The sequence below is a fragment of the Pan paniscus genome, chromosome 17 (genome assembly GCF_029289425.2).
Source record: "Pan paniscus chromosome 17, NHGRI_mPanPan1-v2.0_pri, whole genome shotgun sequence".
Lineage (NCBI taxonomy): Eukaryota > Metazoa > Chordata > Mammalia > Primates > Hominidae > Pan > Pan paniscus.
The window spans coordinates 92,918,170-92,935,248 of record NC_073266.2 but is presented as its reverse complement, the minus strand read 5'-3'; the positions used below and the strand labels follow the sequence as shown (position 1 = coordinate 92,935,248).

At 44.5% G+C, this 17,079-nt stretch overlaps 1 long non-coding RNA gene across 1 annotated transcript; it reads right to left on the bottom strand.

Moving 5' to 3' along the window:
- Window positions 1-3,725: 3,725 nt before the first annotated feature.
- On the bottom strand, window positions 3,726-10,187 carry LOC117976863 (uncharacterized). Its single transcript, XR_004667685.3, has 3 exons — window positions 9,695-10,187; window positions 7,178-7,313; window positions 3,726-6,088 (listed from the first exon to the last, which is right to left on the bottom strand). It is a non-coding gene; the product is annotated as an uncharacterized LOC117976863 (long non-coding RNA).
- Window positions 10,188-17,079: the final 6,892 nt, after the last annotated feature.

Below are 17,079 nucleotides of genomic sequence, written 5' to 3'. Positions count from 1 at the left end.
CACCTGGCTGCCTCGCCTGTGCCCCTTTGGGTATGGCAGCATGGCACATGGTCACAAGGCAGCGCCAGCCAGCCAGCTCCTCCAACCCAGGGACGTTTGTCAGCCTGAACGCAGAAGGCTCGATGTGGCAGTCCCAGGATTTCTGTGAGCATGCTTGCTGCAAAGACAAGAAAGAACGACACACAAAGTGGTTATCAGCTGGACCACAGTTCATTTATCAGTGATGGCAAGGCACGTGGGGACAAGCAGGGAGACGGATGAAGGAAAGACGCCCGCCTGCACTGCGAGGGAGCCCAGCCCACAGCGACCCTCCTGTTCAGAGGCAAACTCCAAGGCGTACTGCCATGAAAGAGCTGGAGCCACCAGCAAATGCCAACCTGGAGAGCCAGGGACTTTTCCCTTTCAGGAACAGGAATCATCCCAGGCTGCCCTGCTCTCCTGCTTCCCCTCCGAACGCCTTCCTCCCTCTTTCTCTGAGATGTGAATCCAGAGCAGGAACAGGAGGACCCAGGGTGAATGGGAGGAGGTCCTGTCCTCACACTCACGACACTAAATGACATGAAGGCATCGCTGTGGATCCTCCACCTCTGGAAACAAACCCGGTGGTAACCGGATGCAGCCTGTCTGCACAAAAGGCAAAAAACTGCTGAAGCCAAAGGCCAGGCAACAGGATGGGAAAGGGGTTTTCAGTGGCAAAAATAGACCTCACTGGCAAATTGTTTAAATGATTGATTTAAACTTCCCCCTTCTTTGTAGCAACAGGGAAGGTCTGTGAAATTTCCAGTCAAAATGGCTCATGAATGGGTAATCACAACAACCCTAACAGCCTTTTGATTTCCTGACAGATCCGTGGTGTGCGTGAAGTTTGTGTGATTGATGGCTGTTGACTGACAATGGGTTTTATGGAATAACGAGCAGAGTCCCAGAAGACAAACAGCTGAACGCATAAATGCAACACCCTACCTGAGAGGTGTACACAAGCCGTGATTCAAGAGCTTCGCTTTCAAAGCGACCCCAAACAGCTCCACAATTGGAATCAGAGAGGATGGGCAATTCCGTGAGCCACCCAGCTGCAGAAGACATTTTTCCTTCTTCCTCATCCTCTTGAAACAGCCCCCTTTGCGGCCCCGGGTAGGAACATTGGGGGCCTTGTCTATGGTGATTTTGCCACAGGAAGGGAGGGCTCTTGGCACGGTAGCTGCAGTGACGTCCAGGAAATCCAGCACGAAACTCAAATCACACTAAATTATGTGCTCAGGAAAGTATTCTGGTCCATCAATAACCCCAGTGAAAACTAAGACCCTGTGTGCTTCTAAGCCCCCAACTTAGCCAGAGAAGAAAGTGAGTGCTGTGGAAGGAAGCCGGACTCCATGCCCCCGAGGAAGGAGGAGTGGCTGGGAGTCTGGCGTTCTCAATGCAAAGGTCACTTGTAAGTCATACTTGATTTAGTTGACATACAACATTATTTCTGTCATGTTTGGGCACTTAGCTGAGCGCAGGCCAGGTCAGGGGATGGGGTCCACTCAGAACTGGGCTCCCCTGTGGGTCTGGAGCAGGTACCCAGGGTGCCATCCCAGCTGCAGGGGTGAAGGTGCATGCTGCTTGCAGAGGGTGGGACCACCAATAACTGGGCAATGAAGACACAGTCACTCTCTGCTATGGAGCAGGCCAGAAGGGCCCACACCCAAGAACGGGGTCCCTGGACTGTGAGCAGGGCACGTTGATAAGGAATCCCACAGAGAGCAGGGTTCTGAGATTTCAGCAGGCAGAATGGCATCTGAAACAATGGCAGTAACTATGATAGCATCTGAGGTCTTCCTATCCACCAGACGAAGGCAAAGTGCTTTAAATACACTCCCAACAGTGGTCTAAGCAGACTTTACCATTGTTGTTGCTGTTCTTGTAATCGTTAGAAAGTTGGGTAGCAGGAGCCTTGAGAGCAGAAGCTACTTGCTTAAGGTTCAAACCCAGTTCTGCTCAGACCTAAGGCCTTTCCACAAGAGAGCATCTCTCAAGCCAACAGCAGGCCTCAGGAACAGACATGGAGCCTGACACCTATTTCCAGAGACAGAGGAGGCTGTGGATGACCCCCAGCACGTGGCACACACACATATCTCTAGAGCAGCATTTCCCAAACTGTGTTCCGCAGAACATGAGAGCCATGGGGCATCAGAGGGCATTATGCAAAACACAGGGATTTGTGCCCAAATAAGTGGAAAGCATTGAGATAAGGTTAAGCAGGACTCTTTATTGCAGAACTTCTCAGAGCCTTTAACCTGAACTCCATGACTGCCAGCCTGGCTGCAGCCTGTCTCCTCCCTCCCCTGCATTGTCACAGAGGCCTCCACCAGCTCTCCCAGCACCCACTCGGCCCCTACAGTCAAGTCACATCACTGTTCTGCCCAAACCTTCAGAGACTCTGGGCCTCACTGAGAAGGAGAGCTGGAGTCCTTGTGGCAGCTCACGGGGTCCTTCATTTCCCATGACGCAGCATCATCGCCTCCCCAACCTCCCCTCCAGCTCCATTCCCTTTGCACACCCTGGCCCAGGAGCTCAGGTAAGCCACCCCCAGGGCTCTTGTCTACCTGCCCTGCCTGGACAGTCCTTTCCTCAGGTGTCTCCTCAGCGCTCCTCCTTCCTGTGTTGGTCAAAGGCCACTTCCCCACCGAGACATTCTTTACAACATGGCAACAAGCCCTCTACTCTTCCTGGCATGGCCAATTAACTTGACCCTGTTCACCTTTGCTTTTTCATTATATTTATCACCTTCTCCTATGCGCTTAATACACTGAGTTACTCTGTTTACAGTGTCTGTTTCCCCTCCCTTGAAGGTAGTCGCCTTCAGAGCAGGGATCGTTGCCTAGAACAGTGGTTGAGATGTAGTAGATACTCAATAAACATGCTGAAAGAATGATGAATGAATGAATGCAATATTTAATATGCACCATTTCCCCTTCAGTTACTGGTGAATTCATCACTTAGCAAATATGTATTGAGTGTCTACCATGTGCCAGATAATGCAAGATGTAGAGAGGGGACTTATCTCTCACCAACCACCACAAATCACTGTGTAAGAATTGCCACCGCAAAAAAACACTCCGAGTAGAAGGAGGATCATTAGTCCAGTGTTTGGCCCCGTTTGGGCCATGGATTAAGAGAGAGGGGCCACCAGACTCTCCAGGGGCCATAGATGATGAGCACCTTATCCAAGGTCTCAGCACCTGCAACTACAGGACAGACGGAAATCCTGGAGCTAGACTCCAAACTGGACTGACGGCCAGCAAAAAGGTGGGATGCCATCGGGACCCAGGACAAAGTCAAGACAGAAGTCAGGGTGTATGGCAAAGACAGCATGGGGCACACATAAACATGGTGACTCATAAAGGCCTGTGATGGGATAGGGCAGGAAAGACATCGTGGAACCCAAAAAAGAGTGATGTAAAAGAGGATCTTCAGAACAGCTCCAGACCAACACCCAAAGGAGGAAACTTGGGGATAGGGCAGCAGATCTAGTCTTTGGAAGGTAAGGGTTTTCTCACGCGGTGCAAGGGGCACTGGTGGATAGAGAAGGTGTGAGCCCAAGCACACGTAGTGACCTTCTACAAGAAACGTTTTGAGGATTAGTAAGATAGCAAGTCCATTGTATGCTGAACTGTATTTAATCAATATTTATTCCAGCATTATTAGCTGTAAGAATAATAACAGAAAAAAAGTGCATGTAAACATAAAGTCTTATTATAGCTAGCAAATTGGATTCATAAGCTGATTAATTTAAAATCTGTTTGGATATCCTTTGGATTATATTGCCAAGTTTCTGGTGTTCAGTTTGAACTGGTGACTTTCAAAATCGATGCTGAGGGCAAGAGACAGTGCTAATTAGTGCATGAGCTTTTCATATCTGAAAATCTGGGAATGAGTCCTTCTTGGGTCAAAAGTGAAAATGAGCTTGGTTCTCTCACTCTGATCCCTGTTGACATTATCGTCATCACAAAACTATCATATTATTTGGCATTGCCACCAGGCCATGTCAAGAGAGTCTCCAACCCAATGCTGCAGGGCATGGTGGCAGATCCAGGCCATGCTTTAGCAGGGAAGGGAATTTCCAGGAAGCAGCCGGCACACTACACAAGTGCCACAAGCCAGTGGCTTTAGCCCTCTGAATTCATGTGTAGTAAATTCACACAGGCCAATTTTAAAGAAAAAAAAAAAGGAATGGAATTAATGGCGCATATCCAATCTAAAAGATAGTGTTGTCTACTTTATTTCACTACTTGTGTTTCATTTCATTGATTGTGCCCTATAATCTTAAGTCACATAAGCATATAAAATGATGCAGTATAGCAGAACATAAGCCTTTACCCAATAAAGTGCCACACCACATAGCCCATCGCCTGTCTGCTGGTCAATGTGCTCATGCAAACACGGGGATGATTGAAAGATCTAGCAGCTCCTTCCCCATTCCCTGCAGTCACATACAGCTTTCCTGAGTGCAGAATTCTGGTGCCAAGAGGGATTTAAGACTGATCCAGGACAGGTCGTAAGGGACTGCTACTGGTTCTCATATTCATTCATTCATTCACCCATTCATCAATATTTCCTAGTAAACCAACAGAACTCCAATATGCTAAGCAGCAGTTTCCTGTGGGCTGGAATCAGTGCAAATAGGCTAAGCTTCCAACATCCCCATAAAGACAGTGAGGTCTGAGCAAGGTGGGCTGCAGGCAGCAATTACACCAGAAGGGAAGGATGCAAACCCCATCATGGCTGGAAGGGTAGACAGAGAAACCAGGCTGTCCAAGTCTCACCCCAAAAAGCCTTGGGACTTTTTGACAATCTGTGGGGAACCCCATGGCCATGGCATAAGCCATCCTTTGACTTATGGCAATGAACAATGTAGCACAAGCCAACAACTAGAGTTTACCTCTGGATTGAGCTGAAAGTAGAACCAGAGAAATAGAGAATTTAGAATTTCGTTCTTTAGATTTTCTAACTTCAGAGAAAATTACCAGATATCAGAAACATAAGTCAGACAAAAAGTTCAAACATTCACAGTCTCAAATACAGGGCATGGGGACCAAGGAAAATGTTTATTTATAGCTGGTGCATGCAAACAGACTACGTAAGAAAAAGAAGCTGTATCTAGAGCCAGGCAGGGCAATACAGACCCTACATTTCACCACTTATCGAAGTTTTATTTTTTCAAGGAGTATTTGTGGGGTGCCTACTCCCAGGCACTGAGGTGCAGCGTGAACGCCTTCCACTGTGCTTGTCAGTTTCTGGGATCCTGCTTCACTGACTCCAAATGCCCTGGCAATTGGGTGCATTGTTAAAATTCACCTCTGGTTCTGCCTTTGTTATAATCACACAAGCCTGGGCTCCTGGAACTCCAGGACCACTTCTCCAGGTCAGCAGTCAGTGGAAGCCTCTCATTGTCCTCTCCCAGGCCACCCTCTGATCACCAACATCCCTGGGAATTATCGACTGGCTTTCTGGGCTACGTAATGACTTCATCAATAACATTCACCAGTCTGGAAGGTCACTGGAGGAAGGGAGGCCATAGGAAGTGCTTTGCGAAGAAGGTGCTGTGTGGGCCACTCCCAGGGTTCACCACTCTGTTCTCCAGGCCTGTAATCGGCATGCTGGGATGGGTGCATTGTTGACAGGAGGACAGGTCGTCACGCTGTCTGCGAGTGGGTATGGCCATAGCTAACGTCCTCAAAGCAATAATTCCATTTTATGTCTTTCACATTTAATAGCAAATTTGCCATTTAATCTTTAAGACAGAAGTTACTTATTCTCAATCTACCTCTCCTCGCACTGCTATAATCTCATGCCACTCACAGGGGCCGGTGGCACGAAGCCCATCACGCTCCCAAATCAGGCCCATCTTTTCATTAGTTCACACCCTTCCCGAGGTGGCCTCCTTTACAGATGGCTGATCTGCAATCAACACCAGTTTGTTTCAATCAGAGCGGCTCCTGTTACTTCTCATTTGAAAACTGTTCCTCCAGAAGCACATTAGCAGTAGGCATCTAGAGCAACGGTGATTTTAACAATGGATTTTTATTTTCCTTAAGAAGAAATATGGCTGAAATCCAAAGGAAAAAAAAAACAAAAAGAAAAATTCTATTTATTTGCATAGTTGTCCATAGAACATAAAGAAGATTTAAGCCTGTTCTACTCATTAATGTGTATAATGTCCCCTTTGAGCTAAGAAGGAAATTTATCAATCCCATTTTCAATCACAGAAATTGAGACAAGGGGATAAATACCGTACCCTGACCCATGGACCCAGGAACTGCCATTCAAAACAAACACAGGAATCTATGCAAAGTCTAAATGTTACACCTTCGTTTCTCTACTCTTAGTGCTGGAGAGAGTTTTTGCTTAAGGAATAATGGAGTTTTCTGGCATCATTCATTCCTAGAAAGAGGAGCAGGAGAGAGGAGAGAAAAGCCCTATCCTGGGAGATGGGGGCACATGCCTCCACCCCTCCACCTGCAGCCACTCTCTTCCTCCAGGGGTTTTTGTGAGCCAGCTGGGGTCTTCCACGTGACCCTGTGGTACTGAGGTTAAGCATGAACACTTTTTCAAAGGCTGGATCACCCAGGCTGGGAAATGCTGACTTTAATAACAGGAGACTGTAAAATGATTTTCTTATCTTGCTCATCCTTCTTTTATTTCACTTGGGTAAATGCAACGTGGCCCCACACACTCAGGAATCTCATTTGTCACCAAGTGAAGGGGACAACTTAACATTCGATCCCTGGTGAATAAATGCGATTGTTTATTGCAGGAGGTTCTGAAAATTTATCGTTGCATTCACAAAGTGTGGGCTTCTGAAATTTGACATTGGGATCTTTATTTATTATTTATGCAGCTGGAATTGGTAACGTTCCCCAATTCTATTCCTTTAAAAAAAAGTCATACGTTGTTTTGAATATGTCATAATTCTTCCAAAAAGATACCAAGAACCATACCACTAAGTGACCATTGCTTCCTTCCAAGTAGGCATATGGGCATGTTTCAACAAGGTTGTCTCGTCTCAAAATATAATTGGAGCTCCTCTGACCCATCAGCCTTCAAGGTTCACTGCAATATCCTGCTGCAACATCACTGTTGTGAGCCTCTGACCGAACCCTCCTCTTCTCCTCTCACTGCATCATTACATCCTTACCCAGGTGTCACTCAGTTATGGTGGCCCATCTTGTAGAGCATGACCTGATGCAGGGTAGCAACTCTTTTCCTCTTCTCCTCTTTGAAGAATTTTAGGCAGAGATGTGACAAGATCAGGTTTTCCTTCCTCTCAAAACCTGGAAAAGATGAGAGTAGGCTCATTCAATGTTTCACTCATTTAACCCATTGAGCAAATACTAATTGAGACTCTACTATGTTCAGTGCATGATACTGAGCACAGGGATGTGATGATGGGTGAAACAGGAGGACTCCCTTCTCCGAGTGAATTCATTAACTAGTCAAAGAAAGAACAGGCAAAGAATCACTCAAACACCTACAAAGTGTGTGGCTTCTGCCCATTCCAATACAATAGACGAATGTGAACTAAAGATTTCTTAACAGTTCATTGAGTATCACCTGTGTAGAAGGGATTATATTGGACATGGGCACTTAGCTTTAGCAAAACCCATTTTGACAACACATCACTGCTGTAAATCCCACGGGAGGCAGACATGACAACTCGCTACCTGCCATGCAGTTTCCAAGACAGCAACATCTCATTACAGGAAAAAAATCTGGACAATTTTCTGGTTATTGTCTGCATTGACACTTCTCCTGGATTGGCAGTCTTTAAGGAAGAATTTTGGAGGGAGGTACAATCCAATATGGAAATGAAACAGGACCTTCTCCTAGCCTGGACTGGGTTCAGGTCTAAAACTGGACATAATCTCTCACCACCTCAGGCTTGGTATCTTTTCTAGGACTTCCTAAACACCCACAAACCAATGTGAAAAAAATTACATGGCCATCAAAACTCATCAGGAAATATTTACTAATTTTATAATTAATCATTTGTTTGACTGACATGAGTTACAAAGCATTTGTGCATGTGTAAAAGTGATGCTGTGTGTAAGTACAGCCTAAATAAGTGTGTGAAAAAGAAACAGAAGTATGCAGCCACACTAAAGCACTTTTTACATTTGTATTTATTTTCTAGAAGTAAAATTCTGAATGAAACAAACGGGAAGTCCCTTAGAAGGAGTTTTGAAGTTGAGTAATTGTTATGCGTCTCAAGAGAAAGGACCAGGAGAGACGTGGTCCACGGAGCAGAACCTGGGGACTCAGTCTAATTCTGCCCTTGACACCTCCATGCAGTTTGACCTTGAGTAAATCATCTACTCACCATGAGCCTTACTTTCATCCAATCTGTAAATTTGAGCTTAGCAATGACCCTAGTTACCTCATGGGTATGCTGTGGAAAGAAATGAGATAACACTTCTGAACTTATGGGGAAACCTGGAGAGAATGCAGAAAAGAGTGACAAAAATGATGAACAAGAAGTTAGATTCCTTGAACAAAGGTTAAAAGACACTTGAGATAATTTAGACTAAAAAAGAGAACAACAAAAAGTGACTTAATTATTGTCTTCAATTTATGATATTTCTGTGTCGCTCTCTCTTTCCTCTCTTTCTCTTTCACGCCCTGCCTCTCTCTCTCTCTCTCTCTCTGTCTCTCTCTGCCCCCTGCCCAGCATTGACCAACAAGAAGAAACTCTGTCCTTACCTATCACTCAACCCCTCCCAGCTCAACCAGACTATTAGCCTCATGACTTTGTTGGACCCTAAATTGAGGTTACCTACTTGAAAGCTGCCTCCTCTACCACCTTAAACACCCTTCAGCCACTTGCACGTCTACTGACATTGATCTGAAAATCCCCAACATTGTATCCAATTTCCTGGCTCTTGGGCCACCTAGAATTGTTAAAATAAAATACAGAATTGTACAAACTTGTCATATGACAAAATTCACATTAACCTGAAAGCAATCCTCATATATTCCTCTTTATCCGTTACTGTAGTAGCTCCTTCAGCAATGTCCTGACCTTGAACTTGACCGAAAATATTCAGATCATCAAGGCCACTGATCCCACTGAGAGAGGCCTCCAGAGAGAGTGCCTGGGGAAACAACAGTGACATGTTGGTGCAGTCATTACCGGACTCATTCCAAAACAGAGGAAAGATGAGACGCTGGACACAGAGCCTTTGCCAAAACCTTACAATTCACATCCAACCCCTTGAGCTCTGCAAAAAACACTAGAAGCCCACCACCAACAAAAGAGAGGGGAGAAAATGTAGAAACTGTAGTAGACAAAAAATGTTAGAACTCAAGTTAGCATCCAATTGTTTAAGGAATGCAATAATGAAGAAATTGATCTACTCTCAGGGAACAAAAAATATTCTCCTTCCTTATCACTCAACACCTACCAAATCAATTGGAACAGTAAATAGGCAGATAGACAAAGAAAAAGACTTGACCACTTCACATTTCATGTAATGAAAACCAGCAGTCAGACAGGAGAGACTTCCGTCTCTTTATTATCTCTGTACTTGCCAGCCAAGCAAAGCAAGCCATTACTTCCAATCTCTGTCATTCAATCACTCATCAATAATTATTATAAGCCCTGGAAAAGCTGACTGGCACTTGAATTGACATTAAAACTTGGCCCTCTGCTACTTACTCATCAGTGATGTCAAGGATGGAACTTAGCAGTTTTAGCAGGAAGGAATTAGTGAGTGAAGTCTTTGATTAGGAATCATAAATCCAGCTTCTGCAAACCAGTACCTTTGCACACAATAAATTGATGCTTCTCCAACTTCAGCATGCTCAAAAATGACATTTTGTTTTTTAAATGTGTATATTCCTGGTATTCTCCACTTCCAGACCTACTAAATCACGTATCTGGATTATTAACTAGCAACCAGGTGATCCCAAATCATTAAGCCGTATTGTAGTGAATGCTCACTCTGCTGAGGAGCTCTTCTTCTCCAATGTCTTCTTTGAGAATATCTGTGAGTTCCTAGATGCATGAGAAAGCTAAGTTGAGGTTGAGGAACAGATACTGGTTCAGTAACACACACCCCAAAACTCCATTTTTCTATGGAATATGCAGCAGCAACTGTTCCACTGACTCGGAAAGTTGCCTCCATTCCCCGTCCCTTTCACTTGTCACTTTCGTGGGTATTTCTAGAATGATTGTCTGTATCACTGTTGCAATGCTTATATGCCTTATGCGTTATCCTTTTAATAAGTCCAGACTGAGAGAGCACTTTAAGACCATCAAATAAAAGCTGATCTAGAGTGACTGTCGCATTGCCTAGTCCGTAAGATCAGTACAAGTTAATTTTCACAGATCCTAAAGAAACGTGACTGTCAACTGGGAATCCAAGCGAACAAGAATTCCATCTCACAGCAAAGTCTGGAGTTAACATGTAACTCTACCTAGGTGCGGTCATTGTTAAAGGGCATGTGGGAGGCTACCCTTTCAAGATTATTTTTGACAGGAATGGGTTAATCTTGTAATCTTTTCTCTTCTTGTTCCAGTCGCCGGGCTGTCTATAGGGTAGGTAAATGTGGTGCTGTTTTCCGGTTTTGTTTCACTGTTTGTCAGGAGAGTGGGCCAATTTCATACCATTTGCTGCTTTCATTACTGTCTCAAGGTTGTCACAAGAATTGATAAATTTCAGACTGTTTTTCTTGTCCTCATTACAATCTTAAGGTTGTCATGAGAATAAATTGATTTTGTGCCGTTTTTTGGTCCTCATTACCGTCTTTGTCATGAGAATGGCTTCATTTGGAGCCATTTCTGTTCCTGTAGCCATTTTTGTCATGAATGGCTACATTGAGAAGAGATTCATCAATGGAAAGAAACAGGCCCCATCTTGGGGCTGATCTTTGGGGCAGCGAGCTCTCGAGCAGAGGCCCAGCGAGAGCTGAGGCAGGGATAAACCATAGCGCTTCTTGTGCAGAGTTCACCATTGTGACTTTTGTGACCCTGGTGTAATCACAGAAAACAGACAACAAACCAAGCTCCCATCTTCAGTTACTGCTCCTGGCCTGATTTCCTCCTGAAGGACAGATAATCCTCTAGGTTGGCTCTTGAGGACATTGACAGGGAGTGACCTGGTGATCCAGAAGGAAACCTGGAGAGAGGAAAGCCATGCCGGTTGGACGTGGAAGGCAGCAGCTCACACGGAGGAGTTTTGGCAGGACTCATGTCTCAAAGCTACACGTTAACATCGTTGGTTCCAGCAACTTCCTGATTATGGGAAGTGAGAAGGCACAAACATGTTCCCAAAATTCAACTCTCCAAGATGCTCTAACTACTCCAAAATATGTTTTATTTCTTTTAGTGCAAAAATATTCAGATCCTAATGAACTCAAACTAGATGCAAGCAAACAGAGCAGCCTTCCTTGGAACCCAGATGGGGACTTGGTGTCAGAGGCAGAGCAGAGGCCAGTCTTCAATAACATCACATGCTCAGAATTAGCGGGAAGATCCTTGGCTAAAGATTTCAGCAGCTTGCTATATTAGAGAGACATTTGCAGTCAGCATTTAAGAGAAAGGTCCAGATGGTCAGTGAGCAAAGATGTACAAATCAGGGAGCAGAAGTGATTTTAGGGTTGTGCTGTCCAGGGATGGGTTGCGTTAATTATTTTTGTTCATCTCTTTGACCAAATTTAAATCAAGCAATCAGTTTTATCTCCTGGCTTTTTTATACAAAATACATTATTTGGTTGACTTAATTAATTACAGACCACAAGCTGGAGAGGCATTAGGAGGATGATCTGAAGGAAATGAGGACCAGGAAAGAGGAGGTTTTAAATACATATGTGCTTGAGGACCTCCGGGCTTCCTGGAAATAGACAAGCTGTATGGCCTGTAACAGAGAAAGAAGGATTTACAATAATGGACTTATTCAAGTAGTCCGGCACCTGGGTAAAATTAGGGCTGAAAGTGGAAACAACCTAAAAGGCCATTAACTGGTAATGGATAAATAAAATGTGCTATATCCATACAATGGAATACTATTCAGCCATGGAAAAGAATGAAGTACTGATACAAGCTACAACACAGATATACCTCAAAAAACATTGTTAGGTGAAACAAGCCAGACACATAAAACCACAAATTATTTGATTCTGTTTACTTGAAACGTCCAGAATAGGCAAACCAATTAAGACAGGAATTACGGTAGTGGTTGGCTAGGGCTGGGTAGCCAAAGGGGTGAATGACTACTAATGAGCATGGAGTTTCTTTGTGGGGTTTGATGGAAATGTTCTAAAGTTAGATTATGGTGATGGTTGCACAATTATGTAAATTTCCTATAATTCATTGGGCTGTACAGTGAAAACAGGTAACTATTTGATGGAATGTAAATTATACATCAATAAAGTTGGTTTTAGTTTTTAAGTAGCTTAGAGGTTTTTGAATATTTGCCCTAGTAGACCATAGACACGGCTAAAGTAAAGTGGACTTTAGGGAGGGTGGCAGAAAGATTCACAGAAATCGATGGGTCAGTTTCATTTTTTAAGTGAAGAAGAAAAATAACAATCTTGTAAACATTTGCCTTGTGAGGACACCAAAATAGGGAAGTTGGGTACTCAATGAAATTGAGGAGGACTTTAATGATCAATTAATGGGCTGTAAGCGAACAGGAAGCGATATGAGAAAGAAACATGATTAGCAGGAGAGCTGTTACAGGAAGGAAACACCAAAACTGCTACAGTTGAATCCAATGGCATTTTCTAGTAATTGAAAGAGGAACATTTTATTTTACCTCCCAGTAAAGCAAACCCATTCTATTTAAGTTGACCTTGACACTCTTGGATTGGGCACCCAAGAATTGGGTAGGGATGCTTGGAGATGCTGTGATTTTGAGGTGCTGAAGGTCATCTAAATGAAGAGAAAGGCACATCATTGCTTTCCAAGAGTGCCAGGGGTGAGTGTGAGAAGAGGATGCATGAATCACAAGGGTAGATGCAAGCAAACCCCCTTCCAGAAATCCCAAACAAGAAGAAGGAGCCCAAGTTAAGCTTTGCCGACTTGGGAAATAATGAAAGAAAAAGGTAATTAGGGAAAAGAAATAGAGGAAAAGAGAAGGGATGGTAAGAGATTTCTGGGAATGTGGCTAATGATTTGGGCATTGCTGCTATCAAATTATGGTGATGGGACCGGGGACCTGTATTTCCATGTTGTTTGACAGTGTTGCAGGGTTAATGTCCTTGGGCCCAGCCTAATAAACTGTGGTCCTTACAGGTTAAACTTAATAGAACGCCTGGATTGTTCTTAGGGAGCAAGGAGCTGTCAAGCGGGAGTGTACACTTCTAAGTGGGCAGGAGTGCACCGAGTAATGGTCAGTGAAGGGCTGGCCAATAAAGGAAACGTGTGAGATAAGAAACCTGGCCCGAAGGCGTGCCCCTTCCCCAATTCATGCTCAGTCTGGCCTGAGGAGGTGGATCGTCACAGCCTTTTCCTCTTCCGCCTGCCCCAGAGTGGAAGGCCCCTTGCTGAGGCCCTCAGCAGGGGCAGCTGGTCCCAGCTTGAAGTCAGAGGCCCAGAGCGCTGCACCCTGACGACACCATGGATCCAGCTCCCTGAGCTCAGTGACCTCGCGGTGCCTTATTGCTTTTCACTAATTTCTCTGGGCAATTGTACACTTTTAGGCATCTCATTTAACAAATTGTTAAGCTCTTTATGCTATCAAAGGGGTCATGTGATGTCAGAAGGATTCTAAGACACATTCCCTCATTCACAATTCTCCGGCTAATATGAGAGGCATTAGGAGGAGTGTGAAGAGCCAGCACATCTTCCCTCTCCTCTCTGCCCGGGTGACCTCCAGAGGGCCGTCTGCTCCCCGGAAGGCAGGGCCCCCACCCTCTGAGCTCGGCCTGCGAGCTGGCGATGCAAGTCAGTCTGCAGCTCAGGGGGAGATACGCTCATATCAATGATAGATAAATCCCAGCTAGAAATACAGGTCCCTGACAACCTAATCACTGAAACCCTGTCAAGTAACCCCTAATTTTGAAGCGAGTGGTTAATTCCCAGCAAATTGATTTATGCACTGTTTGAGGTTTGGCGAGTTGTGTTGTTCATCTGTGATTACCAGGAACTCGGCTCTGCCTATTCATTTACAGCACTGACACAACCCAGTGCATCTCCCAAGAAAATCTCCTTTGTCAGCACATCTAGAATTTGCTAATTAAATCAACGATGACATTATTCACTTTCTCAAGACAAGAAAAAAACACAATCCCTCCCCCCAACCACCAGGCTTTTTTCTTTCTCCCACTTTCATCCTTTTCTCTCTCTGTCTCTTATTCTCTTCGCTGCAAGTCTGAGTTTGGTAAGCCACAAGAATCTCAAAGTTTAACTGGTCTCTGCTGGGTTTTATTTTGTCTGCAAACAGCAAACTAATGGTAACATCCCACCATTCAATTAGGAATAAACACGCACACACACAGCTGCACACGAGTGCGCACGCGTTAGCACGCCCACATAAGCATGTGCACACAGCACAAGTCCACATGCAGGACACAGCGACATAGTTGCCTTTCGGAAAAATATGATGATTCTGAGTATCTTTGAGTCTTGCTTTTTCATTTTTATACCAGAAGTGTGGATTTCATTAAAATGAAAGAGTTGGCCAGGGCTACATTCATTGTCTGTATTATTGCAGCTGAAGTGAACTCGAATGCAAGGAAGGACAGGCTGTCCCCCGGGCTCAATAATTACAGGGCCATAGTATCGCTGCTTCTCTTTGGACTCCAAGTTGTAAGAATTTATAGAAGGGCTAGAATGAACTATTTTACACGTTTTGGACGTTTTAAGTCACGTTTCTTCTTAAATTGGAATTTTGTTTTTCAATTTATGGAAATTAAAAGGTAAAACAAGGGAAAGAAGATCTAGATACTGTTTTGTTGTTTTAATGATGATCTAGAAACTTCTCCCCTGCTGCACATAGGCAAAATGAGAGCTAAAATCAGAAGCAGAATAATTACTTTTCAAAACAATATTATTTATGTAGTCTCTTTTTTAACAATAGCCTTAGAGTTTTTAATCCTTAGCAAGAAATTGGGCTTTTTAAAAAAATACGTTTAATTCACTAAGAAGACCACAGTCAATTCACGGTCATGTGAATTGTCATGTGAGATGCCAAGTGCACGGTCCTGTGGTATTTGAAAGGTCAGTGTGGTTTATGAGTGGAATACTTGGGCACCCAAATGACCAGGATGAAGCTGCTGGGGCCAGGGCTGAGAGGTGTTTTTCCTGGAATACATCTGCTCCATGGGCTTATCTGAAAACAGAACAGACATGGTCTGTTACATTTGTTCCTTTGGTTCAAAGTTTTAGCCTACAAAAAAAAAATAGTACCTGAAAGAAGTAATATATTTACAAATAAGTGAAGCTTTAAAATAACAGACTCTGCATCAGGCATGGTCCAACCAGGAGTTAAATGCAGAGAAGCAGCCAGGTAGGTAATGGAGTTGCTTAAGAGCCAAATAGGGAACATTAAGGCAGCCTGTACATTTGTAAGAGCAGAAAGTCACAACAGCTGGAGGCTGGAGGGACAAAGGAAGGCCAAAACAAGATCACCCACAGAGAAGACCCAGAGAAGACCCAGCTCCCCAGGCAAAGGGGAAAGCACACCCCGGCCTCTCCCTCTGACTCCTCCATCTCTCACCCATGCCCCGAAAGGGCCAGACCTAGCCAAGGGCCACTGACCCCTCAGCCCAGGAAATGCAGCCTTCAAACACACAGAGGGCAGGGGAGGGTGAGCAGGCTCCCCATGAGATTCAGCAGCAGAGAGAGGGAAGATTGGCCAGAACAGTTATTTGTCACTCAGGACAAGTGAGAGCTCTGCCAGGTGCCACAAAGAATTCAAAAGGAACCAACCAGGGACGTGTGCTTGAGAGGAGAGAATATGAATTTAGAAAAGTCCCCATGGACAACTTATTCCACCTCTCAGACCCTTAACTTTCTTTTGTATAAAATGAGATGACAAAGTCCACCTCACTAGGAGCACAGTTAAAACCAATAATCACTTGTAGGTTTCCTTTTATTTCCTCCCCAAGGAATTAACAATTTAGAATATAATATACCAATGTCCTAAAAGTAGAAAATGTAACACACTGTTTTCTCTGCCTGTGATTTGTCCATCCCAACCCCTCCAAGGAACTCCAAGTGCCTTGCCATCTGTATATAATTAAGTCCATAAATCTCACATTCACATTTGCCTCTTACCTGTCACCTACCCCCGCAACAAGCCTACTCTGCTCCAATCACAAACACATCTACTTAAAGATCCCTTAAAGATCCCTTCTTTCTGACATTTTACTCTTTAAATCAGGGCTCTGCAAATGACTGTCTGCAAGCCAACTCCACTGTCCTCCTGCTTTTGTAAATAAAGTTTTATTGGCACACAACCACACCCTCTTTGTTTGCATATGGTTTCTGGCTGTTTGCACGCTACAATGGCAAAGCTGAGTCACTGTGACAGAGACTGTGTGGTCCAAAAATCCTAAAACATGTACTGTCTGCCTCTTTATAGAATAAGCTCGATGATCCCTGTTTTAAATGATGGCTCTAAATGCATCTGCTCCCTTGAGAATGAATAAACATTACTCATCAGTCTCTGCCCTTCTTTAAACACATTTGAAATTCCATCACCACCATGATTTCCCAGGCTCATCCAGGTAAAGCCAGTGCCTTCTCCACACCTGCCTGTGCCAGGTGTGGACTTAAATCTTTATTTCTGAACCTAAAGGAGAGTTTCCCCTGGTACAGGGGCTTCACATTCCAGGGCCTCGGGGTCTTGCTCAGCACCGTACCAACTGGCTGCACGAGGCCTAGCAGGAAGTGCTTATTTAGGAAGAGGTCAGAAGGTAAGTGGGAAAGAAATCCACCCAACCTGACATCTGGCTTGGTAAAGAGAGACAGAAGATGCAGGTGCCTCGGTGAGGTGAAGCGTACAGACACTTGCCAGACCCCATTAGCAGGCTCCAAGACTGGGAACCACGGAGGAATGTAGGGAGGAGTAGAATCCAAGAATAGAGCACTGAATA